We start from the raw sequence: 27085 nt of genomic DNA, 5'->3' as shown, positions 1-27085 counted from the left end.
GGTGTACATAATGAGGGCCTGTCTGGGAAGTAGACTCAGAGGATGACCCTTTGGTGAAGGTTTTGCTATGGCTTTCCAGTCTGGAATACCATCATCTGATCTTTGAAGAATGGTATAAGTGTTATGCTTTACAACATTCCTGCCCCCTAAGTTCCAGGCTGTGCACTGGAGAGAATCCTGTGCCTTCTTGTGCTTTAGCCTCCTGGGGTCCACCAGACGCTCCAGTGTCTTCCCCAGACAGTAGCCTGCTGCTCCCACATTATGTCCGACTGGCACTCTGTTTGTAGAGCAGATGGAGTTTCCTTCCAAGAGGAGCTTCCCACTCTGCATGTTTGTTTTGAGGATGTGGGTTGGGGTAAGTACAGGGGACTAGGAAAAGAGGGGAGATACCAAATGGGTGTGTGAGCAATGAGATGCAGTCCAATGAAAAAGGAGAGAGGGAAATCCTTGTAATTTCCAAGGTTGATGCCAAGCTAGACCACCTTCTTAAATCAGTTTAAACAAAATCTCTGAGGTTAGGCCATGAGATGACGACCCCAGGGTCCTTCTTGAGGCAAAACAAACAAACAAACAAACCTGCCCAATGATCCTTTTTTAGGATGATGGAAGTGGAGAGGAGGGATTGAAAGGAGAAAAGGTGTTGGTTTTTCATCTTTGCCTTTAGAAGGTCATGGAACCATATGACCAGTTTCGAGGGAAAACTCCTGAGAATAATTGTGCTTGTGGATGAATAATTTTTTTCTTACCGTGCTCACTGAAATCATGCGCAAAATGATTCCCTTCCACTCTTTTTCTAAATTAAAGTACTTCTAATAATACATGATACTTGTGTAGTGAAAGTTTATGAAGTTACAAATTATCATCTCCCTTTTTTTTTTTTTAACAGCTGAGTTAACTTAGCAAGAATAAGTGGCTTGTTCAGAGTAACAGTTTGCTAGAAAGGGAGCTGAAGATGAGAAATTGGGCCTTCTCTGACCTCCAGATATGGACTGATTCTACCTCTTAGATATTCCAGTCTTGTTAGAGGGCCAGCTCAGGGTAGGACTAAAGATGAGTGTGAGGAAAGTTACAGAGGGGGAAAACCTCCTGAGAATGTTAGAAGTATTTGCAATGTCTTGTTTTATGTCGAGGGTGGTATCTATGGCTAACGCCAGTGCAAAGATTCTGATACTGTCGTCCACTGAAAAGTGAGGGCAAGGGGAAGTACCCTTTGGAGGCTCATACAGGATGCAGAATATCTCTCTCTACCCAGTCCTCAGGCTTTTCTCTCTTTCCTACATCAGGTAAGAGAGGGGAAACATACTCTGGGCCTGTCAGAAGAATGGAGTTACAGCGCTAATTAAGAGAGAAACGACCTTGTCCATGCAAGCTGTATTCTCGTGTTTACCTTCACACCCACTTTACCATGTAGTAGAAGAGTCATTCTTGTCCGTAACATCGTCTCAAAAGTGAAGGGACAGCTAAATGATTATGAGGGTAGATGGTACAACATTCTTTCCTCGAAGCAATGAATACCCTTAGAATAAAATCATTTTGGTCTGATACTTAATTAAAATATGAGTGTCATTTTTTCCCCTTTGGAATGAAACCTTGTAGGTCACGTGGGTATTAGAAGGTGAAGCTGATGTGTGCTCTTTCTCACATGAGCTCTATTTTATTAACATCAGTTAAATAAGATCCTAATACAGCTCTGAATAGTAAGGTGAATTTCTTGGCTTGGCTTAATTCTAAGACGATGACAGAGAAGTTATGTATTTGATAATGGCTCCGAAATCTTCAAGTTGATCTGGCATTAGTCAGCATTTGACCATAGATTCCCGGTAGGAAGTCCGTTCAAGCTATTGCTAATGCTTCAAAAGTACTCTGTGTGACTGGCAGAGTGAACAGACTGGTGTCATATAGATGTCAGCTTTTCGCCCTCAAACCATCATTAACCAGAAGGAGCTACCAGCTAATATTTCAACATAACTTTCAGAATGTCAAACTATTAGTCATCATACAGACAACAAATACGTTCACTTAAAAGATGCCTGCTTAAAAGCAAAATGAGTCTTGGTCGGCCTCAATGCTGTTTGTACGCTAGAGGTATACTCTGAATTTCTCTCCTTTGGATTATTTAATAACCATTTTAATTTGAGTAAAGTTTCACTTTAATACTCCTAGAAATTAGAGGAAAATATCGCCCATGTTCATTTGCTATGTTACGCAGAGACAGTACCCAGCAAAGGTAAAAGATAAAAGATCAATTCTTATGGATCTCATAGTTCCAAGCTTTTGCGGCTGTATTTTAGAAACTTTGTAATTATTGTGGGTAATCTTGCAGAAAATTAAATGTGGGGTTTGCGTATGTGAAGAAGTTTGGACTCTTCTGCTCACCATAGCTCGTTAGTGCTTTAGCATCTCACTGTCCCTGTCAGGCTTCAGGTTGCCCTCCACTGCCAGTCAAATGCTCTTTGTGGCATAAGTGAAATCTTCGGTGGGGGGCACACCATTGTACATTCGAGGCATATTTTAGAGGCCAGTGGTTCTCCGCCAAGGACAGTTCAGCGCCCCTCCCCCAGGGACATTTGGCAATGTTTGAGGACATTTTGATTATTACAACTGGGAGAAGAGGTGCCCTTGGCATCTACGGCGTAGAGAACCATTCTTTGTTCTCTGATGAACATAGCATGCATGGGGCAGCTCCCCACACCACAAAGAATTGTCCAACCTCAAAAGTCAGCAGTGTTGAGAAGCCTTGTTCTAGATTCTTCCAGGGATGCCTGGGTAGCTCAGTTGGTTAAGCTGCTGCCTTCAGCTCAGGTCATGATCCCAGGGTCCTGGGATCCAGTCCCACATCGGGCTCCTTGCTCGGCAGGGAGCCTGCTTCTCCCTCTGCCTCTGCCTGCTTGTGTTCTCTCTCTCTCTCTCTGACAGATAAATAAATAAAATCTAGATTCTTCCAAATTTTAAAGGGTAAAGGAGAGGGAGGTAGCTTAACTATTTTCAGATTTTTTAAATGGTTGATTTTTTAACGTAAGTTCCCCCCATGGGGTATAGACTCAAGGTGGCAAATGCAAACACGTCACATATTTGCTTTAAAAAAATATTCGGAGTGTAAGATCTGTGCTGTGGCCGATTGTGCTACATAGAACAATCACAGTTCCGACAGTATTGATAGCTGCCACTCCTACAGCACTTGCTCTGTGCCCCACGCCGTCCAGAGCGTCTGTCCAGGCGGTGACTCAGTTACTCCTTGAAGAAACTCCGTTGAAGAGGTACCCTGCCTGGGCCCTTCAGTACTCAGACACTTTAATACTTGGGTGTGTAGGAATAAGGTGAGCTCCTGGCGGGAAGCGTAAGGAACAGAGTATTGGCAGAGTATCTGGAAAGAGGAAGGCTTTACTTCTCTAAATGCCCCTGGTTGCTCAAGCTTTTATTCTACGGTGCTATTATTGCAAAAGTGCTTCTTTGGATACTAGGATTGCCATCATAAAGCAGGTTTATATTTGCTTCTAGAGGATGAAAAAGAAATAAAAAAAAGGTTTTGTAACTCTCTGCTTGCCGGTTTTGCACTGGACCCCATGCTTGTCTATGTTTCCCCGTCTACTAGCTCTTCTTGACAGAATGGGTCTTGAGGTGACGTGTAAATGACAAAAGGTGAGTATCTGGTGCAACTCAGCCTTGGAAATACACCTGCTGCCCTGACTTTCTAAGTTGCCTGTCCTCTGAGTCTCTTTCCTAGAGTTTTCTAGAGATAGGAGGCTCTCCCCCTTTAAAATTTTACCATCGAGGGGCACCTGGGTGGCGCAGTTGGTTGTGTCCAACTCCCGATTTCGTCTCAGGGTCCTGGGATTGAGTCCCATGTTGGGCTCTGCACCCAGCGTGGTACTGGCCTGAGATTCCTTCTCTCTCTTCCCCTCCCACTCATGCTGTCTTGCTCTCTCTCCCTCCCTCTCTCTCAAATAAATAAATAAGTCTTCAAAAAATTTTTTATTTTACCCTAAAGCCTCTGTTTGAAAGAAAAATAGGTAAAATCTCTCTAAGCAAGCCTCATGGGAGATTCTCCAAGAACACAGTGAACAATGGAATTTTCCCTGGAAATGCCACAGTGAAGGTCATATTCCCAGAGGGGTTTCTTGTGGGAATTGGGAAGTGAGCTAGGTTTGCTGCTTTTACACCTACTGAGGTGTGTCGAGTCCAGAGAGTTAAGTTTGTCAAAGCTGACACATCTTAACTTTGCCAAACTGGTCTGTTGTATGAAACCTCAGTTGCCATCAAAACCCGGAAAGGAAAACATCACAAATCACTAGAAATATATCAGCATTCTGAGCTGTAGGATTTATGGGGCACTAATGGATATCCTAGGCTGTTTATCTTCCTATAGCCATTGAAACACATCTGCCTTTTTCTTACTGTAAAAGGCCTTTCTGTCAAGGAGTTGTGGGATCCCTAAGCCTAGTAGTAGTGGCGTTGAGGAAGAATGGCACTCGGGTCCTTCTTTTCTTTCGTGTCTTGTCGTCTTCCCCTTTTTGCCTGTTTCTCTTCTTGATTGAAAACCCAAAATAAACACAGTAAGGATATACTCAAGTTTGGCAGTGGGGGTCTGTACAGAGACTGGCACAGATGGGGTACAGAATATTCTAGAATGAGGCCCAATTCACATATTCTTTACCTTCTGTTTCAAAGGATAGTCCTCATTCATTTTTTTCATAGCGGGCTTCTCTGTGTCTAAAGGCTGATTCCCACATGCAGTCCATATAGGTTATTTTGTTCATCAGCTTCCAGGGAAACGCTCCAAAAGAATGCTCCTGCTTTGGGGGACTTCTGATATTTCGCATTGGTTAGCTTTAGCCCTTTTTGGAGCTCCTGGTCCTGCTCACTCTTGTCTTCTGTGAAGGAAAAATGCAAATGAATTCCAACCACATCAGGAGGGGTTGTAGCTCCTTTGAGACTTTCCCTCACACGTGCTGCCCTTACCCTCTAAGTTGGTTGTCCTCTGAGTCTCTTTCCTAGAGTTCTCAAGGGATAGGAGGCTCTTCCTTTAAAATTTGGTTCCATTTGGTAGCTGCAGATTTGGGTTCTGGGCCTGGCTTTGTCACTTATTAAATTGTGACCTTGGATCAAATTACTTAACATTGCTCAGTTTCCATGACTGTAAAATGAAGCAAATCTTAAATATATAGACACACAAGATTAAATGATGTAAAATATGCAAAGCCCAAAATTGAATGGGTAAAAGGTTTGCTGGTTTCTGGGGTAATATGACTGGATATACTCCTGGAGTCTTAGGCGAATTGACTCTGTACTTAGCTTAGTACAAAATGTAGCCCAGGGACTACAAACTCAGAGTCACCCCTGTACTCATTAAAATGCAGATTCCATGCCTTCTGCCCAGTGGTCTGAATAGGAATCTCTAGAAAATGGGATCCAGTACCTCGTATTTTTCAAAACACCTCATGTGACTCCCATACACTCCGGAATCGGAGGAGCACCGGGTTGGCCAACGACCTTTCCCATTCTGGGATGCTCTGTCCCTCCTGCAGCAACAATGCTACTTCTAGAGAATTCTAGGCTCTCTACTTGCAGGTTCTTCTCATCCTGGCGGAGTCTGCCTTTGAGCCTGTGAACTCACTCTCCCGGTTCATAAGCAGTCCTTTTGATGGTAGGCCTCACGTGGTTGGGTAACCTAAATAATGTGATAATGAGGAAGGACCAAAGGTCACGAGATTGTTAACATGTGTGAGGAGATTGTAGGCTTAGCCTCTCAGGTGAGGGAAAGGTTAGCGCACCAACTGTATCCACACTTCAAAGCATGCGGATAGTTTGCTGCACTAACTTAATTATCTGTGCTATTGATATCTTTGACGAACATATCTATACCCCGGATCCAGTTACTTCACAGTGGGAGAGAGCGGGACGCGGCTTGTTGAGTTGCCAACTTCCTAAAATGCTTTTTAGAGTCAGCTGGGTTGCTTAGGCCTCTCTTGCTCTTGGATTAAATATAAAAATAACTATGTAAAGCGTATCAACCCTCTTTTCCCTGTTTGCTGAAACAGCAATCTCCTGTGCTTTTTCTAGAACCCATTAAAGAAGGAGGAGGAGAGGAGGGGTAACAATATGTAAAACCCCAAAGCCCACATCAGAGATTCTCCCAGAACGGATCCTGCTGTTGGATCTCAGCTGAGGGAGAAAAGAGCTGGTCACGTCAGTACCTACTAGTTCCTTGTTGACTGGCTAAGGCCTGATGGAAGTACATGAGCCTTGTCCTCGCGGTTGTCCCTCATCTCTGCAACCGTGTTAGCCTGGTTGACATCTCCCCCAGAAGCTTGGAGGGGAAGGAAATACAACCCAGCTCAGGTGATGTTTTCATTTCTGAGCCATCAAAGTGCTGGACGTTAGCAAACATTTGAAACTAGAGACCGAAAAGAGGGATTTGTCTCTACCCTGTTCTTGCCGATCCAGACTGGCTTTGCTGTTTGTCCCCGTCACCACAAAAACAGCAGCCCCGGGTTTGCAGGTGTCCGGAGAGAAGCACTTCCATCTCTGCCGCTCCCCTTTGCCTGTAGCTCTTGTGGATGGATGTCCTCTGCCAGGGGTCGCTTTCATTTTTTTTTACCGACTCCCAAGGGGTGTTTTTGTGTTCCCGGACCTGAGTGGTGGGCATGATTTTTGGAGCAGTCGATCTGCTGACTTTTCTGCAAGTGGTGTGATATGAAATGTGCGGAGACAGGATTGACCCAAACCCCTCCCTGCCCCGAAATGGAATACAGTGCCCGTTGGTGAGAAGCACCGATGTTTCTTAGGCAGAGACCAGGGTAGAAATTTTCAGCTCTTCATCCTTTTGAGGCTTGTAAAGTCTCTCACACAGTACGCCACAGCTTTTGAAAACATGGTCATTTTAATGATAAAAACGCTGTGGAGAGAGTGCCGGAGCGTCACGCAAAACCAGCTGCGGCATCCTGCGTGACATTCCAGATATTAATACAAATAGAATTAATTCGCACGCCAGGGGTGTCTCGGGAATCCATTTTAAGTTGGCACTTAACTTGGACTTGAGATTTCCCCGTTGACTGCCCATGTTGAAAAATGTTTGCTAAACAAGGCAGGGCTGGGCTGCCCCCGATCTATAAATTCGCTCCAACTCATTCATTAACAACAGTCGATCGTAACTAGAAGCAAAGGTCGGTTAAAAAGGAGATGGCTGTTCCCGGTCTTCGGTGAGCGGTGAGGTTGTTGCAAATGTTATACTGGCCTATCACTTCCAAGTTATTGGTGAGGGAGCAAGGATTATTTAATGACATCATTTCTTAGTTCATTAAAGACTTGCTCTAGGCTTTAAAAATATCTCTGGCGTGTAGATTCGGTAAAGAGGATGCTGATTCCTTGTATCTTGCATTACATTGAGTTTGTGGCTAGACTAAAGTAAGACTTCCTGTGTCTTTCTGGTTCTCCCCGGCCTTGTCTTTCTATTTCTGCACAGTGAATTTAATAAAGAAACTATCTTGGAGTAATAATTCTGACAAGCCCTGGACATTCCTTTGGGGGAAGGAGGACTGACCTTTTCCTGTTTTTAATAAAACCTCTGTGAATTTGGGCTTGCCTCTTCTGCAGTCCAGCGCAACTGTCTTTTTATTCCATATTTAAGGGTGGGATGAGCCCATTTATTTCCTCTGAATTAGAAGCAGGAAAGCAGTCCCGGGAAAGATGGCTGTTGTGAGGTTTGTTTTACTCATGTCTGTTAAATTTGGTACTTATTTACATGCGTCTAGCTACTTGGTTTTATGTTTTCTCTTTCTTGTTGTTAGATTTTGTTCTTTATTTATGACTTACTGTTTTCACCTATTTCTAAAAGAACTGAGAAGTGGTGCTTTTATAATGTGGGGCTTAAGTCTGCTCTGGTGTTCGGCAGGCTGTTTTATCCTAACTGTGACACTGGTGATTTTAAAAGCTTCATTTTTGTCTTAGTCTTGAACGAGGAGGATTTTACACATTATGACCTCCTGAAAATTCCACTGGATGGACAATTTGGAGTCAAAGAATTCAAGACCTTTTGGGGGAAGAAAGAACCAATCCACAGAATCTCTATGATAATTCTTTATGGTCACTAAAAATATTTAGCATACTAAATATGATAGCCTCTCTGTGAAAGTTTGGTATATTTTAAAATAGAATAATGGGTATAAAAGAATCATTTGTAAGGGATATCTTCTCTACAGTCTCAGGAAGATACCTGTAAATCTGTTTTGATTGTTCAGGCAAACTCAGAGACATTTATTCCCTGGTGTCTGTCTGTCTGTCTCTCTCTGGTGTTCAATCTCGTTTTGATTTTGTAACTCAAAGTTAACTCTTTTCTCATGAGTCCTGGCATATTCCCTGAGAAAGAGAGTAATTTAGATGCTTAGAAAAGCAAATGCTCTGGAGAAGCTTAATTTAATGTATGGAACACAATGAGCAGGTCTGTATTAAATCCCCGTAAAATGGGCTGAGGGTACCTCTACCACGATCAGGGCACTGGGCCATCCCCCTTCACCCACTGAAGACCACAGTGTTAGTGTCACGGTTTATCTTGCATCGTTTTCCTTCAGCATCCTCAGCTTAATTACACAAGTATGAAAATCAAGTAAATGATGGAGACATTAAGAAGTTCAGAGGAGGGTGCCAGGGTGGCTCAGTGGGTTAAAGCCTCTGCCTTTGGCTCAGGTCATGATCTCAGGGTCCTGGGATCAAGTCCTGCATTGGGCTCTCTGCTCAGTGGGGAGCCTGCTTCTCCCTCTCTCTCTCTGCCTGCCTCTCTGTCTACTTGTGATCTCTCTGTCAAATAAATAAATAAAATCTTAAAAAAAAAAAAAGAAGAAAGCAAAGTTCAGAGGAAAGGGGAAGTCATTGGACTCATAAAAACCTTGAAGTGGATCTACATTATCTTCCTAATGAAATATAACTCTGCAAAGACTTTTGTTGACCTTCACAGTATGACCTCAGTCATCATTTCCTAGCATTGTTTTCTACTTCAACCATGTGTTTTGTGATGCCTTCTCAGCAGGAGACTGGATGGCAGTGAGAAACACGGTTTTTTTTTTTTTAATATTTTTATTGTAAATAAAACACAAAAAGAAAAACTATATAAATCAAATGAAGGTCCTGGTTAAGTATTGCAAATTTGCGTATTGCATATATATTGTATAAAATCTTACGTGTGTGTGTGTGTGTGTATGTATAGGAAAATTTTGTATGTATTGTATGCTAGCCTGGACAAAAACTAGACTTTTGTCACTCATAAGCCTCTCCCAATCACACCTTTTTTACCCGCCATAAGTAATCATCATCCTATTATAATAATCATTTCATTATATTGTTAGAAATATGCCCATCACCCAGTGTGCCTCCCAGATGCTATGGTTTAGTCTTGCCTATTAAAAAAAAATAGATATGCCTTGTAAATCTCTTTCACTTTGTAAGTTCCTCCTCAAGCCCCTTTATCTCTTTACAGTTTATTGAGGAACCTGGGCCATTTGGCCTATAGACTTTCCCTGAGCCTGAGTTTTCCTGACTACCTACTCATATTGAGCTCTAACCCATTTCCCTGTCCCTGCATTTTCTGCAGATGGGCGGCTGGATCCAGAGACTGGATCACACTCAGGTTTGATTCCTTAGGCAAGACTGTACGTGGTGCTGATAAGGTAGTTCTTTTTTTTTTTTTTTTCTGTTTTTTTAAGATTTTATTTATTTCACAGACAGAGATCACAAGTAGGCAGAGAGGCAGGCAGAGAGAGAGGAGGAAGCAGGCTCCCTGTTGAGCAGAGAGCCCTATGCGGGGCTCTATCCCAGAACTCTGGGATCATGATCTGAGCCGAAGGCAGAGGCTTTAACCCACTGAGCCACCCAGGCGCCCCCTGGCAAGGTAGTTCTTACTGAAGCTCATATTGTCCCGCTCTAGCTAGGGAGGACCTCTTCAAGGTGGATCTCAAGTCTTTTTGTCATTGCCTTAAAAGCCTTTGATAACTTCCCTGCTGTCTGATAATACAGGAAGTTCCAGGTTCCTCTTGTACATTTCCTGTCCCAGATGTGGAATCGGCCATTTTTCCAAGAACCCTTATTTCTTTAGGTAAGAAATGTTTTTCCAAGTCTACAGTTTGGGTGCTAGGGATGCTCATTACTGCTGGGATGTTCATTGTTTCTTAACCCTTTGTGGAGGACAGAATTGGGGTTTGATCAATCAATCGATCGATCTACCTATTATTAAATATAGGTACCTATATTTTATGAGTATATCTATATTTTATTAAATATTTTATGAATTTATGCATTCATATTGATATTCTAATTCAGATTTGGGATTACAGACTTTTATATAACCTCTTCTTCATTACACTAATATATCTTCCCTTTTTCAAGAGTCTTGATTGACACGGATAGAGGGGATAATGGAATTAGAACAGCCCATAGTTACCCCCTTGTTTTAAACCATGTTAGCCACATACTTGTCTCAGGAGAGCAGTACTAATACTAGTAGCAATGCAGTTATTGAAAACATTAAAAACTTTTTTTCCATATAGTCCCACCCCAGTCCTTCCCTCATTTTAAAATAGTTGTGAATAGTCGTGCTGTATGTAACTTGTCAGAACATACAGCCATTAGGTACTCTGCTTCTCGTCTCTTAGCATACTTTTAATCTTCATTTCACAGGCAACTATATATTTTAATATTCACCAACAGTCTTTATGTTGATGGTCTCTCTAATTGTTTTGATTGCCTGAAGCTCATTTGCTAGTATGTTCTTCAGAAAAGACTCTTGGGAACAATACTCCTTCAGTTCTGGCCTATATCCCTAACAGTTTGTTTGAATCCTTTATACTTGCAAGTCAGTTTTGCTGGATATAAAATTATTTTCTTTCCTCTGGGATATCAAATAGGCAACTTAATTTTCTTCCTTTTAAAGCTTTGCTTTAGAAGAATCTGATGATAATTTAATTTTCTTTACATTGTAAGTCATATACTCAAAGAGTTTTATTAGAACATGTGTCAGTATTGGTTTTGGGGGGATTAGTATTGTCAGGTACACGGTATAATTATTCAGGGTCATTTCAAGCTTTTTTTAAAATTTCAGGAAATTTTCTTGAATTATAGTCATTAGTATTCATCATATTCACTTGCTTTGATTCCTTCTTCAGAATCTCTTTTAATCCATATGCTCAATTTCTTTGCTTATCTTTACTATTTGTTTTTCAAACCTTTTTATCTCTTTCATTTCTTTTTTATTTTTTACCTTCCCTCCTTTTTACCTTTTATATTTGTTAAGGAATTATCTGTTGTGTTTATTTGTTCCTAGTTTAGTTGGCATTTATAAAGTTACTTTTTTTTTTTTTTTAATTTTATTTATTTATTTGGCAGACAGAGATCACAGGTAGGCAGAGAGGTAGCCAGAGAGAGAGAGAGGAAGGGAAGCAGGCTCCCTGCTGAGCAGAGAGCCCAATGTGGGGCTCGATCCCAGGACCCTGGGATCATGACCTGAGCCGAAGGCAGAGGCTTTAACCCACTGAGCCACCCAGGCGCCCCAAAGTTACTTTTTTTTCTTTTATTTCTAATTCTTTCCTGAGTCCTGTCACCATACTCATAAATTCTTCTAATCTGACCGTGGTGTTCTTTTATATTTTATATCATTTCTTAATATCTTTAAGCTTCTTTTGAAATGACAGGTTATAGTTTTGATCTGTTTTATGAGAATGTCTTTCCAGCATGCTTTTTTTGTCTCTAGGGATGTTTTTCTGTTCCCTATTCTTTTTTTTTTTGTAATTATGATAACTTTGTATGAGATTTGACCTTGATACTTTTCCATTGTTCATTTTTATGTGAAGTTAATTTTCCTGACCTTTTAGAATGAGATATAGGTTCAGGAAACAGAGCTTTTCCTGTATGTGTGTGTGTGTATGTGTGTGTGTGTGTGCTTATGTAATGCAGTATACAAAAAATATGGGTGATTCTTTCTGGCTGCTTTCCTCATTGCCACTTTGATCTTCTCTTTCTTTCAGGTCTTTTATTCCATACAGCACAACGTTGATGGCACTTTCTCATTAGTGGGAGCTACTCTGGAAGGGAACCCTGGTGGCTTGACAGGGTTGTGGCAATTAAACTGCTCTATTTCTTTCAGTCCTACTTAGCGTGGATGGGCCCCTTGCACCAAGGTGTTAAAAAGGACAAAACCCCTCCCAGTTATTGTTTCAAATGGGCCCGCTGAACTTTCCAGTGAGTATTGTTGGCTGTTTTAAGGTTCCCCTGTTCTTAGGTCCATGAGATGCTACTCCATTATTTCCTCCTTCCTCCCATGCTGATTCTATGTAGGATTTGTGACTCTTGGTGGTTTGCCCAATCAACTGGTTTCGGATTCATGAGGAAATTTTGTCTCCTGTTTTGTTTTAAAAGTTGTCCCTGAGTTTTGGGTTTTGTAGTCTAGTCGTTCTATTTTTATCTTGTTCAAAGGATTGAAAAACTGTGCCACCAATGCTGCCAACGTGCTCTGTCATTGTCTCCCTTCATGGTCCTTTAAGCAGTGCCCTATCTGATGAGTGGCATGCATTGAAGAAGCAGCAGCCCAGCAAAGAGAAACATCCTGGCTCTCCATAAAGGCCTTCTTCTGTATAAGATGACTACCTCCAGTAGGGTGTAACCCATGAACACAATTTCAGAGGCACCATGTTCTAGCCAACTTAGCTAGTCAGCTCAGAAATGGTAAAAAAGTTTTGCAATATTTTGTTTTTTGTTTAGGTCTAAGTTCAGCTTTTCTTCCCTTCAATAAACATGAGTTTCTATTTATATCTAGACTTCTATTATATTTATGGTGACCCATAAAAATAACCACAGTAATGAGATAAAATACAATTAATAATAGAGGGCATGAATCAAAGTAGACTATCTGCTGAAACGAACATCCTAAACATCTTGGTGTCTTAAATTATTTCTCATTTATGCTACACCTGACGTGGATTGGAGGGTGGGGTGAGTGGGGTACTCTGCCCTACACTGTTATTCAGGGACTCAGGGCCATCCCCAAGGGCCTCAGAGTCTGGCTCATTGGAAGGGAGTGGTCAGTCCCCAGGGGAGGATTTTAGGGACCGGTGTCGTCATACATACATCATTTCTACCCACGTACCACTGGCCAGAGTTCAGGCGTGTAAAACTATTTGAGCAAGGGAATATAAAAAAAGGTAGCATAATTGTGTACCCAGAGGAAAGGAAATGCGGTTTGGTGAGTCCATGATCTGCGGTGGTGAAGAAATGGGAAAAGAGAATCAGAATCATTTACCAGGTTAGAGAGGGCATTTCAGCCAGAAAACAAAAGTATGAAGACTTGGATATAGGGAAGCGTATGTTGGCTTTGGAAAACCAAGAAAATGTTGGTATGGTTGGTGTACCAAATGAAGTCAGAAAAGGAGGCCATGGTCTCATTAGAGTGGGCTTGCATATTAGCTAAGGATTCTATCCCTTATCGTGCATGAAGAAAAGGGCTGTCTGTGGTTTGTAAGCAGGGGAGTGCCATAATCCGGTGTGTGTTCTAGAAAGATCATTCTGGCCTCCAGCTATTACCAGCAGTGTCTCTGAAATTACAGAAGAAACCTCTTCCAAACCTTTCTTGATCATGCACCTAGTTCTACAAACCGAGGAAAACCAAATTCACCTCTGCCTGTGCCCATCTAAATCATGCTCACTTGGTAGGCTTCCATTAATCGGCTACAATCACAACCAGAGTCTGCTGTGAGTTCTATAAATTCAGACTGGAAATGTAATTTCAAATCTCATAGGGCCTGTGTTGTTTCAGTGATATTATAATCAATGACTGGTGCTCCCTTTGAAGCTCATAAAGTGACCTCTTTTGACATTGATTTCTCATCTGTTTTTTTCTCTGACCTTTTTTCACCTCCTATGTCTCTTTATTTGCTAAGGCATAGTATTTTATTGCCAGGCACCCTTATAATAACCACAGTAGCCATACATTTAGCTTTGTTCGGGTCATTACTACCTAAATCGACATTGTTGTGGCAAGATCTAGTCCTAGGAACCGGTGTTGCAACACTCTCGGAGGGAGACTGTTTTTCTTCCATTAGAAGATACCAAAACTTGCTGTCGAGTTGTCTTCTATGCTTCGACTGGAGTCTAGGCAGGTGGCCACGTGCCTTTTGTCCTTTCATTTGAGCTCCAGACTGAGAACACCTCAGAAAATGATCCCAAGTGTGGGATCGAACCTAACATGGTCATTTCCAGGATAATTTGCGTGTCTTGCTGAAAGCCCATAGGAGATTAAATAGGAAAGCAAATGAAATGTGCATCTTTCTTAGAGAAGTGTGCGGTTTGTCTGGCATTTATGCTTCTCCCAGTGTGACCTTTAGAAGAGAACATGATCGATAGCCTATTGGATCATCTCAAGTCTGGCTGTCAAGGTTCAGGAGGGGGAAGTTGAGGGATTTGGATGAAAAGCACCTGAAGTGGCTAAGTGCAACCTTAGTAGAAAAAGACTCATGTTTTTTCAATAGTTTCCAGAAGGTTCCTAAGCACCTGATGTACGATGGGCTTTTTCATTTTGGGCATCTGCTATCTTTGCCTAGCTCAACATTCCAGTGAGGGTTTTTCTTTTTTTTCAGCGCTCAAAATTGAACATGTCAGCAGTGAGCAGCCACCCAGCTTTGTAAAGAATGCCACGGCTGACAACTTCACAGCTGCTGAGGAATCGGCTGAGCCTTTCTTGTAAAGCACTACCGTACACAAGAACCTTTGTGCCATGGGGACCCACCATGGAGTTTCCCAAATGCCCTTACTCCTGGAAAAATGTGCCAACCCCTCCTTACCATGTTGCCCCAATCTCTGGTGATAATACCCATGACTGTAGCCAGCCCTTTGGTAGCTCCAGAAAGAACACAAAAAGACTCTAATATATTGTCAGAGTGAAAAACAAAACAAAATAGAGCAAAAACAACCACCATATTTTAGACACAAGACCCTTAGTTTTCTTTCTTTATCACATCACTCAAATGGTTTGGAACCAAAGAAATAAGCTCAGGAACACATATAAAAGTTCCGTTTTAATATTCTTGAATAATTCTGTAAAGGCTTAATGACTACAGCAAGAAACACACAATTTTTCTACAGCATTTTAAGGGGGTTTTTTGGGGGGGGCACTGCTTTTAGACATGTAACTTTGTTCTGATTGAGGAAGAATGAGTGAAGGAAGATGAAAGAAAAGGATCTCTTGTTCTCCATGTTCGTCTCCAGGTGGCCTATCTATTTTCATCAAAAGTCCCGTAGTATGCAAGAGCCATCTTAGTGCTTAAGGGTGATTAGTCCGTGGATTCTGGCTGGAAGACATGGGATTCCTGAACCGGGTCTCTGAGAAACCATTTAAGGAATGCCCTGCTGTAGTTAACTCTCACAGTCAACCAGATTATGGTCCTCATTTTGCCTCACGCCCGTAACCAACTGTCTTTTTCTCTAAGAGCTTTTTTCGTCATTGACTGCCAGTTACCCCTTAGGGACTTACTGGAAACGTTCCATCAAGTCAAGGAGAGCTTATGGTTTGTTTGAAGGACTCTTGGATATTTTGTCAGAGATGTTCTTAAGAACCTGGTTCTGAACGCACAGATCTCTCTCTTAGGTCGTTTTAGAAAAGTGGGGGTGAGACGGTGACATTGTGCCATGTATGTGATAGATGGTTGGTAGTCCTCTTGTAACAAGGAATTCATTTGGAATAATTTACAGGTGGAGGGTCCCTTGATGTTGATGCATTCAGTCACTATGAAACTTGTCCCAGTGTCTGTTTCATGGTTGCCCCATGAAATTCGGTCTGTTCTGAATCACCCCAGTGTGTCCTGTGACACTTCTTCAAATGCTGCATAAACGCTTGCTCTATAGTTTTTAAAATTCAGTCTCAGAATCCAAAGTATATTTCCATTTTACTTTCTTATGTATTCTTAGGAGTCCAGGAAGCAGGCCTTCCTGTGCCCATTGAAATGATTCTAACAGGGGACTTTCTTCCGAATGCTTTGCATACTTTTCAGTATTTTGTAGATGGGAAACAGGACTCCTGATGGGTTAAGTTGCTTTTGCTGGACGCCATTTAGCTGTTTAAAAGCACAGTCTGTACGTGACCCAGCTGTTTTGTCTCTTAGGTCAAGTCCTAGCCCATGTAGCCGAGCTTTCTCTGTCACCTCAATCCCGAAAATGGCACAGTGACTGTCTCAGAAACCTAAGTAAACGATGGCCCACGCTGGTGGGCTTGCGCTCACTCCTAATCACTGCCCTTTTAATTTGAGGCTCTAGCAGATGGAAAATGATTTGTATGTTGCCATAATAGCAAAAATAACGTTGGCTTCCTCTCGGCTTTTGCCTGGAGAAGCCCAAGAAGCCTGTTCTTTATAATTAGAAGGTTCATGTTAACCTCAACAGTAGCACAGAGCCAGCCATCGTAAGCATGAACTGATTCACCTTTGAGAAGTGACAAGGAAAGAATCAGCCTGAGGTTGCCTAGAGCTTTCTTCAGGATAAGACCCGAAGGGGAAACCCTCATTGGTTCAGGCCAAGAATGATCAAATGACCTAGTCTTACCTACTCCCCCGCTCCCCCCCCCCTTATCCATGCCTTTCTCCAGTCTCAGAACCACCTGAGGACTTAGAACTGCTGACTTCAGCTCATTGGCCAGTGTGTCGGGGCTTAGATCCTGGATGTGAAATAAGGAGGAAAAAAGTCTTTTACAAAACCTTCCTTCCATCATTCCATTCTTTCCTCTTTGTCAGCCTGTATGCGCACCTTAAAAAAAAAGTCTCTTTCTACCTTGGAGTCTCTTCTGGTCACGATTCTTCTCCACACCTGGCTACTTACCATCTGACGGCCAAAGCAGTACCCTTGACCAGAGCAGTCATTTTAAACGGCACTATTTTTATCATGTGGAGCCCTAGAAAGGTCTTTTAATAGTGTATGCAGGCCCTCAGCACCTAGTGACATAGTGAGTTAGGCCATGACTACCCCCAGATTTCCAGATTATTTGCTTAGTGACTGATTCACTTTTGTGAGGGTCCCATTTGCTGTGACTATTTATAAACAAGCATGTTGAGGAAAAGACAGATGATAACCGAGCAGGGGAGATGTGGCTATTGGATCTACACCTCTGCTTGAGCGGTGCTTGGCCTCGATCTTCTCCTGCTGCTCTTAACGATCCTGCTCTTCTGAGAGTGTTGGGTTTTGGAGGTTGCCATTCCTTCCACTGATCCACAATCATCAGCTTTTCTGTGAGTTTATTTCAAGCAGGAGGAGATTCTTGGCCTTCCTGGCAGCCATCTCCAGATGAGGAATCATTCACATGCTGAATGTCTGACCCCCATCTGTTACTCCAACTTGAGTTGTCCCCTCATGACCTATGACCTTAGATGATAAAGTTGCACAGGTTATCTGGCCTGTCCCGTCTAATAGACAATAATGTAGCTCTGCTGGGGAAGGACTATATTTTATCAAGATCTTTCTCATGTGTAACCTAATTTTTGTTGGACCGTGTTTAGTTTTACCACATCAGCAACTTCCCTGGGCCAAAAACTCCATTTATTAAGCTGTGTTGCCAAAAGTTCTTTTCCACCACCCTAGCTCACATATCTTGGCATGTCACTCTAGATGATCCTTTGGGTCCAGGTCAGAGGATCACATAGGTAAGATTGCCTTCTAATAAGGTTCTTTGACATCTTGGTTATTAAATTCGCTTGAATGGGGTTCAAGCGCATCTAACTTACAGTGAGGTTTGTGCCATGTGGAAAATGCCATAAATCTTCTGATGGCAAGTTTTCTCATATTTCTGCTATTTGTAGATTTATTTACTCTGCTTATCCAGAATGATGCCACCTCTTTCCTGGAGCATATGGTCTTCACAGGTGGGAGCAGAGAAGACCAGCTTCTACTTCCCTTTCTGCCTCATTCTGCCTTCCTTTCTTTTCTTGTGACCTCTGTCTTCTGGTTGTCAGAATGGTTGCTGTTGACTTCTCATGAGTGTCACTGGCTGATCTCCCTGGATTGGAACCTACTCTAGTGCAGCCTGTGGCTTGAGGAGAAGGTGCTTGGAGCTCAGGCTGCAGCCAGGGGCCATGGAATTGGGAACAGGGCAGTGGACAGCAGGGAGATCGTGAATGCCCTACCTGGGCACCTCTAGAACTTCTTGATGGGGCCATTGGTACACCAGTTATATTCTTTCCTTTTTCCTCCCATGCTCTATTACTGTGTTTATCACCTCCTCAAGAAAGATTCCACATGGGAATTTTCCCACCATGGGAAAAGTATTTCTTCTCTTCTCTAAGAAGCCTTCTCAACTTTAGTTATTCTCTGTTCTTTGAAGAGACCCGAGTCTTGGTTCTGTGAATCTCATGAGTCAGTATTTACGTAGTGCTTTCTTGAAGGTACTGATTCTTGGAGACAGATACAAGTGTTTCAGGTAGAAAGGTTTAGGAAATGGTGCACGTTCCTTCTTGTTTCTTTGAGATTCACAATGAGATCATAAAGGCTCTGGGAATTCCTGAAGTCATGAAATTAGTTTTTTTTAAATGTAATTTAGAATTTTCCAGGGATAAAAATCGTAGTCAGAGGAAGCTTGCCTGAGAAAAATATAAATTCTGACTTAAAGGATGAGTGGAATTTGGAGTGGGGGAGGTTGGTAATAATATAGGCTGAGAGTATGCAAGTTCAAGAAATTCTGAAGACCATTATTATGATTGGGGAATAGTGCGCTGAAGTGAGAAGGGAGCTGGATGAAGCAGGAGGTGGTGGTGGAGAGCATAGGAGGGCCTGATAGGAAGGGCTTATTGGCCATATTAAGGATTTTGATCTCTATCCAATGGGCAGAAGAAAACCTGGGAAGCGTTTTCATAATCCACATGGCTTAAATAGATACCCATTGTCAAAACACCATTTTGGCTACAACTTGATAGCAGATAGCAGGAGGGACAGTGTGTGTTGCAGGCGGAAAATTTACTTAAACACTGGACGCTTCTATTCTTAGTGAATAGCAGGGGAAATACTTCATACCCTAATCTCTTCCAGTTTTAAATCATTTTCTTTCATTAAAAATGGTCCCTTCCAGGTAAGCACCCAGTCAGAGTTATCCACCGTGTCTCCTTCTCCCCAAGATGGCCTGGTGGAATGGGAAAGCTTCCAGTGCCTGGTATTTGCGTATGGGTCTCGATCAAGGTAACTTTCTGGGTTCTTAACTGCTGTCCTCTGTGGGAGTCATAGCTCATTGTATGCCTGGTCGCCACTGACTCCTGCCAGTTGAACTCACTGTCTGTTTTATTTCAGCTCGGTTAGGGCCTGGGTCCTCTTCACTGCCTCGTTTGCCCCTGAGCTCTCTCTGGCATTGTGGCATCATGACTGAAGTCTGGCTCTGTGTTCCATCTAGACTCCAGTATGGTACCCACCCCACCCCAGGCCTGGATCCTGGTAGGCTCCCTAGCCAGCACCATCTGTGACTGCCCGTGTCCCTCCCCAGAATTCACAAGACCTTTTGTACTTCCATACTACACTAAAGCCGAAGGACCTAGGTCACTAGACTCAGTCTTCCTCTCCACTTACCCTTGTTTCCCTCAACTTACACTCTGCTGGTTTGCTCCAGTTTGGGAGTTGGGGAGCACCTGGCAAGATGGTCCTAAACAGGAAGTGGAGAACAACTCTTTAAATACCTACCTGTTCCAGGTCTTCACTCCAGAGCAGTGAGTCAAGACACATATTTCATGGTCTCTGCTACTGCTGTCTCTACCTCTGGTCTTCCTCCCCAATACTCAGGGCTGGAAAGGTCAGCTAGATTTTTTCTCCTGAGTTGCATTTGTACTCTCTTTCTTGGCCTGTAGTCAAACACAAAAATGTAGTATACAAGCCAAAGATCTTGAATTGAGAATTCCCTTTCTTGCACTCTTCAGGGCTTAACTTTTGAGTCTTTTCTCTACAGAGGTCATGTAAATCAGCTTTGAGACTCAAAGCTAAGAGGTGTGCTCTTTCTACCTGGTCGCGTCCAAGTCCTTCTCCCACTAGAACAGTTATCCTCATGCTCATCTGTGGAAGTAGATAGGTGCAAAGGATTATGATTTATTGTTTTCAAAATACTCTCCCTGTTGAAAGTAGGAACAAGGTCTCCTAAGAGATATTTATAACTTGGACTTGGGTGATGACAGTAAAGATGGAGAGAAATAAATGAATTAGATAAATATCTAGATGTGAGGATTGATAGTACTTGGTGCTTGGAATAAGGTGAATTGATCAAATCTGAGAATCTCAAGGTTTCTGGTTTGTGTGGGTGGATGGCAATGCCACTTGCTAAGTCACAGAACATTGGAAAAAGAATTGGTTGGGGGTACTAGACCACTTTTGGATGTGCTGAATTTAAAGTTTTTGTGAGACATCCAAGTAGAGAGTAGTCAGTAGAATGTATACATGTATAGCTTAAATATGAGTATTTCTAAAGAAATCACACATAATTGTAAGATTGGTGGGTAAGTAGGAAATTAGAGGAGTGATAACTAGATTGACCAAATGGCAGATTGTGTGATACAACCATCACACTGTAGGCAGAGGCTTACCAATGAAACCAGATGATGAATAAGTGTATTGATTAATACTCTTTCTCCATGCCCATCCCATGGTTCACCACTCTACCTTCTCTTTGAAGGACACAGCCTCTATTTACATAAGTTAATATATTCAGTCAGTTTACAGCAAATCTTATCAACTAGGGATTAATTTTGTCTCTTTCCAATGATGTTGCATATCTCTCTGTTCTGATCCCATTTTGTGTTGCTTTTAAGATTTTACTCACAAAATTCTCTTTTGCTTCTGTTGTTACTGTATTCCCCCAATACTTGCAAAAATGTTGCTGAGTGATGAGGCTAGAAATGTAGGTAGGAGCTAAATAAGCAGAAGATGTTTGGACTTTATTAAAGGAGAATAATGGAGAGTCATGGAAGGGTTTAACCTGAGGAGTTAGTAACATATTGTGTGTGTGCTTGTCTAGCATGACTTCCTTGATCTAGTGCCAGCAAGTTGATTCATGCAGTTGATTCAAAACCTGTGTATTGATCATCCCTTTTGTATTAGCTACTGTGCTGGATGCTATGTGGATATAAAATTAAAAGGTTAAAAAAAAAACCCTCCAATAATTATGCTAATATCCATTTGGGATATAAGTAGAAGAAGTTAGCACTAATTTTAGATTTGATTTGAAAAGGAATGCACAGCACAGGATGTCAGTGGCTCCTGACATAACTCCTTCTAGTGAAGACATGCCTTAACCCATTCAGATCATGACAAGCTCCATAAACATTATTGTTTCCAGCACTGGAAATGCCAGTCTTGTGTGTTTAGCTTGCCATTTAGCAGAATTATTTTATTTTTCTTTAAGTCACTAATGGAAAAGCATCTCAATATATACCAACTATATATTTTTAAATACAGAAAAGTGAAAAGTCAGACCCAAGACATCTGGGTGAAAATTCTATATTTCAAAAGAATCAAGGCAGGATAGGAGAGTGTACCTCTGAGGGAGAGTAGCAAAGGGATTCTTTCAGGATTGGGTTTTAACATCTCTGGCCAGTTGGGTGAAAATTGTTTTGAAGATGTATTACATTCCCTGATCAAATGGAAAAAAAAAATGACACCTGCCATCGTATCTAGGAGACACCCAACTAACATGGCCAAGAGCCATACTCTCCATCCCACATGGCCTTGTTGTGAAAGCCTTCCAATATCCCCTCCTTGGCAACTGGGGCAACTTCGTGCCTCCTCATGGAGACCGGCCATCTTGGAAGACTAGGGAAAGCTCTAGACTTGCCATTACTTTCCTTTGGAAGTTCCCAAGTGTGGTTAATGGGTGATCTTTTCTTTCTAATATTAAACCTAGCACTTCTCCCTTTTCTGCCAGTTTTAAGACCTGAGTCAACTTTGTAGAAACTTGCACTCTAAATATATTAGTCAGGAGGTTTTGCTGGAATAGTGTTATGTTAAAAATGCCTACCAGAAGCCCTTCAGGGTTGTGTCAATACTTTCCTGGGTTTTGAATGTCCTCTAACCTGGTATTACGTTGTTGTTGGGTTGTGTTTTTTTTTTTTTCTCCAGTCCTGCAGGGGTTAATTTTCTTTGTTGCTGTTAGTGTTTGATGTGAATCCTCCTATATTAATGTGGTTTTTGAAATGAAAAATCCCTACATGCACAAAGAGTGCCTTGGATAGTTTTGCATTTGCAAATAAAGCCCTAACAAATGCTCATTTAAAAAATATATTTTCCCAGCTGAGCACATTAAGGCTATATGCTGCATCTTTGTATTCACTTCAATAAACCAGGTGTGCTTTTGGAGATTAGCTATTTTTTATAAAGAATGATTTTGAAATAAATGACAATGGGCTCATTTCTCTTTATGCTGAGGATAACATTAAAGGAAAACTGCCGTGATTAGTTTTAATATCTCAGATAGCTTAATGAGTACTTACTAAAAATGTGTGTGAGTGTGTGTGTGTGTGTGTGTGAGCACACAAACACAGAAGGTAGATATATGTGTACACATGTGCCTGAATAATTTTCCAACATGTTAGGTAATACCTGTCAGGGATTTTAATAACCCAGTGCCAGTGAATTATTCTGGTGGCTGTTTTGCTGCGGCTTTCAGCAGGAAGTCCATTTTCCCATGGAGCTGGGGTTCTTTTTTGTTTTTTTTAAAGTGCCAGTCAGAAAATATGAAAATGGCCTGGGATTTTATGTGTCAATTATAGTCAATGATTGTATGCCTCTTTATAAGTGACCTGGAGTTCTTTTGCATCTTATGTCTGGTCTGTAACATGAGCTGGAGGTCAGATGAGGGATATGGGATGTATGGGTTAGGTTTGGAATAGTGAGTGTGTGGATTATATTAGGAACGATTTAAGAGGTGGATTAAAGATATCCAGGAAGGGGCCACATGATTTTGTATAGAATGAGCTTGGAGTGGGATGAGACGGAGTCATTTCACAGATCTTTCTAGGGTAGTTCTGTAGTTAATGAATAGAATCAGGTGCATGCCGACAGTGGGAGGGGCCCCATGGTTGAGAAAGTTAGGTAAACCAGAGAGCCTCAGGTATCCGTAGAGCTAGTGTTCAAGAGGCTAATCACAAGGGCCAATCTGGGTAGGGATTCCCATGCAGCCAAAGGAGAAGGTGGTTAACAGATGGATGATTTCAGAAGGATCTATTGGTCATCCTGTGGAGGGGGAGGAAATGTCTCGAGTGTCTGCATTTCAAGGTCTGCTACTCAGTTCTGCTGAGAGGTAATGATCGCTTTATTCAGAGAATTGACTAAGTCTTGTCTGAAAGATTATCTAGGGTGTAATAGTCAAAGGGTCTGTAGTTGGTTTCTTCCCCTTTTTTCTTGCCTTTGGCTGTGCGAATGTTACTGGTATCCTTTCTAGAAATTGAAGAGAAAAAGTTAAAATTTAAATCTGGCAGCTGTTTTTGGTCGTGGTGGTGGTGGTGGTTCAGAACTCTGGGTGATGGTGTGAGTGAAGGGATGAGTTTGCAGCTGGTGCTGATATGCACGTGGGGAATATCCAGGAGAGGTTATTATCCCTATTTTCTGCAACCCTCTACAATCGATCTCTAGCTCTCCACGTTGAGTTCTTAGTTTTTGTCTTATTCCCATATCGGCACAGTCTATAGAAAGAACATTAGCACTTTGTCTCTAGAAATATGACTTAAACTACCATCTATATGTGTTTTTAAGAGCCAGGATATGGGTGCAAATAAACCTAATTCTTCTGCCTTTTATCCTGAGAAGGTGGCTCGAGATGAGAGTGATGAAAATAAAGACAAAAATAGCTAAATTTAAAACTCTGGTTTAAGATAATGGCTCTTCAATAAAATTGAGGAGGAACACCATTGTCACGAGATTCTTTATTGGCTCTTGTAAGACTGGAAAGGGTCAACAGCGATGTACTTTACTTCAGGAAGTATGGCTGAGAATTTTGGTTAACTAGAGATAAGTTATGTAATATTCATTTATTATGGATAGGTTTTGAAAATGACACAGACTTTTCAGGTGGAGTCAGGTGATTTTATATTGTTTGTGTAAATGGAAGAGAGAGAGCCTTCCTCTCTCTGCAATGGAACCCAGCTTCCTTCTTTCCATTTTATGGAAAGTGTTCGAGGCCCATGTTAGCTGGGACCAGTGAGGGTGTCCACTTTGCCGTGTCCAGGAGTGGAAAGTGCAGTGATTGCCCTGGAGACACATGAGGTGTCTTCTTTGCTGAGTTTTCTAATGAATGTTGGGGCTTGAGCATCCGTACATAGATTATTATGGAGTGTTCGTTTATGCTTGTATGCTTGTGAATGCCAAGAAATCCTTAATGTTTGGCATTGCCTTTGAACTGGAGCTGGGAGCAAAAGGAGAAATAGCAATTTATGAGATGATATTTTTGAGGATGCAGGGGGAGAGATCAGGAAACTGAGTCTAGAGAAGGTGGGGCATACCATGACAATGGATGGAAGTCGTGGCTTTCTTTGTTAGGAACTTAGGAAGCATACCCACAGCCCAGGGGGTGAGTTGATAACAGCAGTTACTTGGCTGTGTCACCAGAGCTCATCAGTCCTTGCCAACCAGAGCTTCCTGCTTCCTGGCTGCTCTCATTTAAATAAACCCTTTTGGAGAGGTTTTTTGTTTGTTTTTTTGTTTGTTGTTTTGTTGTTGTTGTTGTTTTTGGTGAACAGACCAGGTTTCTAATTTTAGCTGTGACAGCTTATAATTAGAAACCTCTCCAAACTTACTTGTTTACAAACACCTGCATCAATAGTTCATGTTTACCATTTTGGAATGGGCTGTGCTGGCACAGAAAATGGGGGTGAAGGAGGTGCCAATCCCTCCATTGGTACGTTCTCTTATTCCTCCTGGATGCCACAGGGTAGGCTGTGTGCCTTTGTGCATGTATGTGTTTGATCAGGGGTGTGCGTGTGTGTGTGTGTGTGTGTGTGTGTGTGTGTGAATGTTTTCTTTACTTCTCCCCCAGATGGATGCCTCCAGCCCATCCAGCAAATGCTCTGGCCTGCGTCGCACTGCAGGGCTCTCTCCTTCTTGGGAATCAAAGAAATTGGTGGTCAGTTATTTGGGACAAGGTTAGATTTTAAATGACACCCTAGAGAGAAATTTTAGCAACTAATTTTAGCAACTCAGGATCTGCATTGGATAAAAGGTTTTCTCTATTTCCATAATTTCTATATTTATATGTCATTCAGCATACTGTATAGCTGAGTGATTCAAGAAAAACAAATAGGGAGAGCTATCCATAATATAAATAATTCTACATTTTATCAAAGCAGAAATACATATCTGTGGTTAGAATGAGCCCACCTAGTGAAGTGATGGCTTCTTGCTGACCGAAATGGAATGCTATCAAAAAGATGACAGCCGCGTGGTCGAATGATAGAACACTGCCCTGTTCTCACTGATTCCAGATCATAGAATGTCAGTGGAGAACCCACTGGGTGCATTGCTTTGAATAGAATCTTGATGATTTCTTGGGACAAGCATAGTTATTCCCTTCAAAGAATGTAAAAAAGATATTGCATGCCAAAGCAAGATTTAAAATAAGAAGTAAAATTAGAACACAGACTCACAGACCAATATCTAATTCTAATTGAAGTGGAGATTCTGTAGGAAACCAAGCAGGTGTGGGCCTGAGCTGTGACACTTGAGTCCGCCAGCTGGGAGGGTGACTGTCAGATGCCTGTTTACTCTCCACTATCCGAGACCACTTAATGTTCCCGGGAGGAAACAAAGTCGAAACAATAAATAAATTCTCTCAGTGCTGGGCTTGTCGTGGAGACTGATCTTTCCCAGAGATGTGGAAGATGGAAAAATCTGCTTCTCAGATCTAATCTGGACATAGCTAGCTTCTTTGCTATTATGCCTGAGATCAATTAGATTAAATGACTATTTTAAGTCTCTACCGAGCCTCATCATTTTCAAGCTGTGAACCATGTTCTATACCGATGGGTGTGTGTGTATGCGTGTGATTTTGTATGTAGACATTCTTTCAATTCTTAAAAATGTACTACCTTTATGTACAAACTTGTAATGGATGTTTAAAGGATTTAATGCATTTGCTGCCTTGTATCAGAAAAATGATGGAGGGATTCAGTGAGGGAAAAGGGCTGTTGGCACAGCCCGTAGGCTGTTACTTTCACCAACTGTGGTGTCAGCTATGATCTTTTCAGTATTTCTGACTGTGGGGCCTCTTAGCTAGAGATCTCTGGGTCTTTGGGATTTCATTTTTTTATTAAAAAATGAGAAAATTTTCCTGCTTTTACTGAGCATCTACTCTCTGCAGAGTTTTTAAAGTCAGGATGGAGGGGGAGGGCATGAACAAATATGGGAGATTATCCTAGCTGTGGAGGATGCCCAGTGTAGAACAGAGGATCTGAATATACTCTAGGGCAGTGGGATGTATTGCCAGAAGCTACAAATAAAGCTTAGTATTGAAGTATTTGATCTGGTATGTCTTTCCTTTAAGCCTAGCAAGTTTCTGAGCCTTCCTTTAGGTTGGAATATGGGCAACAGCATCTATTGGGCACCACTGTGTACCTCACACAGATATAGGGAGTAGATTCTAGAGTCAAATAGGTTGGTTTGAATCCCAAGCCAAACACATGCTCATAGTGTGTTCCCTTGGACAAATACCTTGAGCTCCCTAATTAACAGTTTTCTCATCATCAAAACAAAACATCTCTGGACTTTTTAAAAAGATTTTATTTATTTATTTATTTGATAGAGAGAGAGAGTGAGAGAGGGAGCTGGGGAGGCAGAGCCTGATTCAGAGCTCGATCCCAGGACCCTGGGATCATGACCTGAGCTGCAGGCAGACACCCAATGACTGAGCCACCCAGATGCCCCATCTCAGGGTTTTTTTGTTTTTTTTTTTTTTTAGGTAAGAGGTTTACTATTCTTGTGAACATATTTCATAGGAGAGGAAAAAACTTAATTGTTGATGGAAAAATCCTGAAATATTTCAAAACTAAGACTTTCACCAGTTGACCAAAAAAAAAAAAAAAAAAAGTTTTTGATTGCTAACTCATCGCCATAAAAG

At 41.8% G+C, this 27085-nt stretch overlaps 1 protein-coding gene across 14 annotated transcripts in view; it reads left to right on the top strand.

Annotated features, from left to right (window-relative positions):
• ESRRG (estrogen related receptor gamma) overlaps positions 1-27085 on the top strand; it is a 625647-nt gene that overhangs the window by 64505 nt on the left and 534057 nt on the right. The window contains exon 1 of one of the 14 annotated variants that reach the window (XM_047704107.1): positions 23010-23278. The exons of the other annotated variants lie outside the window; for them this stretch is intronic. The gene's annotated coding sequence lies outside the window, so the exon portion shown is untranslated. Of the gene's footprint in view, positions 1-23009; positions 23279-27085 lie in introns of those variants that run through there. 14 annotated transcript variants of the gene reach the window in all.

The sequence above is a fragment of the Lutra lutra genome, chromosome 15 (assembly GCF_902655055.1).
Source record: "Lutra lutra chromosome 15, mLutLut1.2, whole genome shotgun sequence".
Classification (NCBI taxonomy): domain Eukaryota; kingdom Metazoa; phylum Chordata; class Mammalia; order Carnivora; family Mustelidae; genus Lutra; species Lutra lutra.
This window is presented reverse-complemented; position numbering and strand designations above follow the sequence as displayed.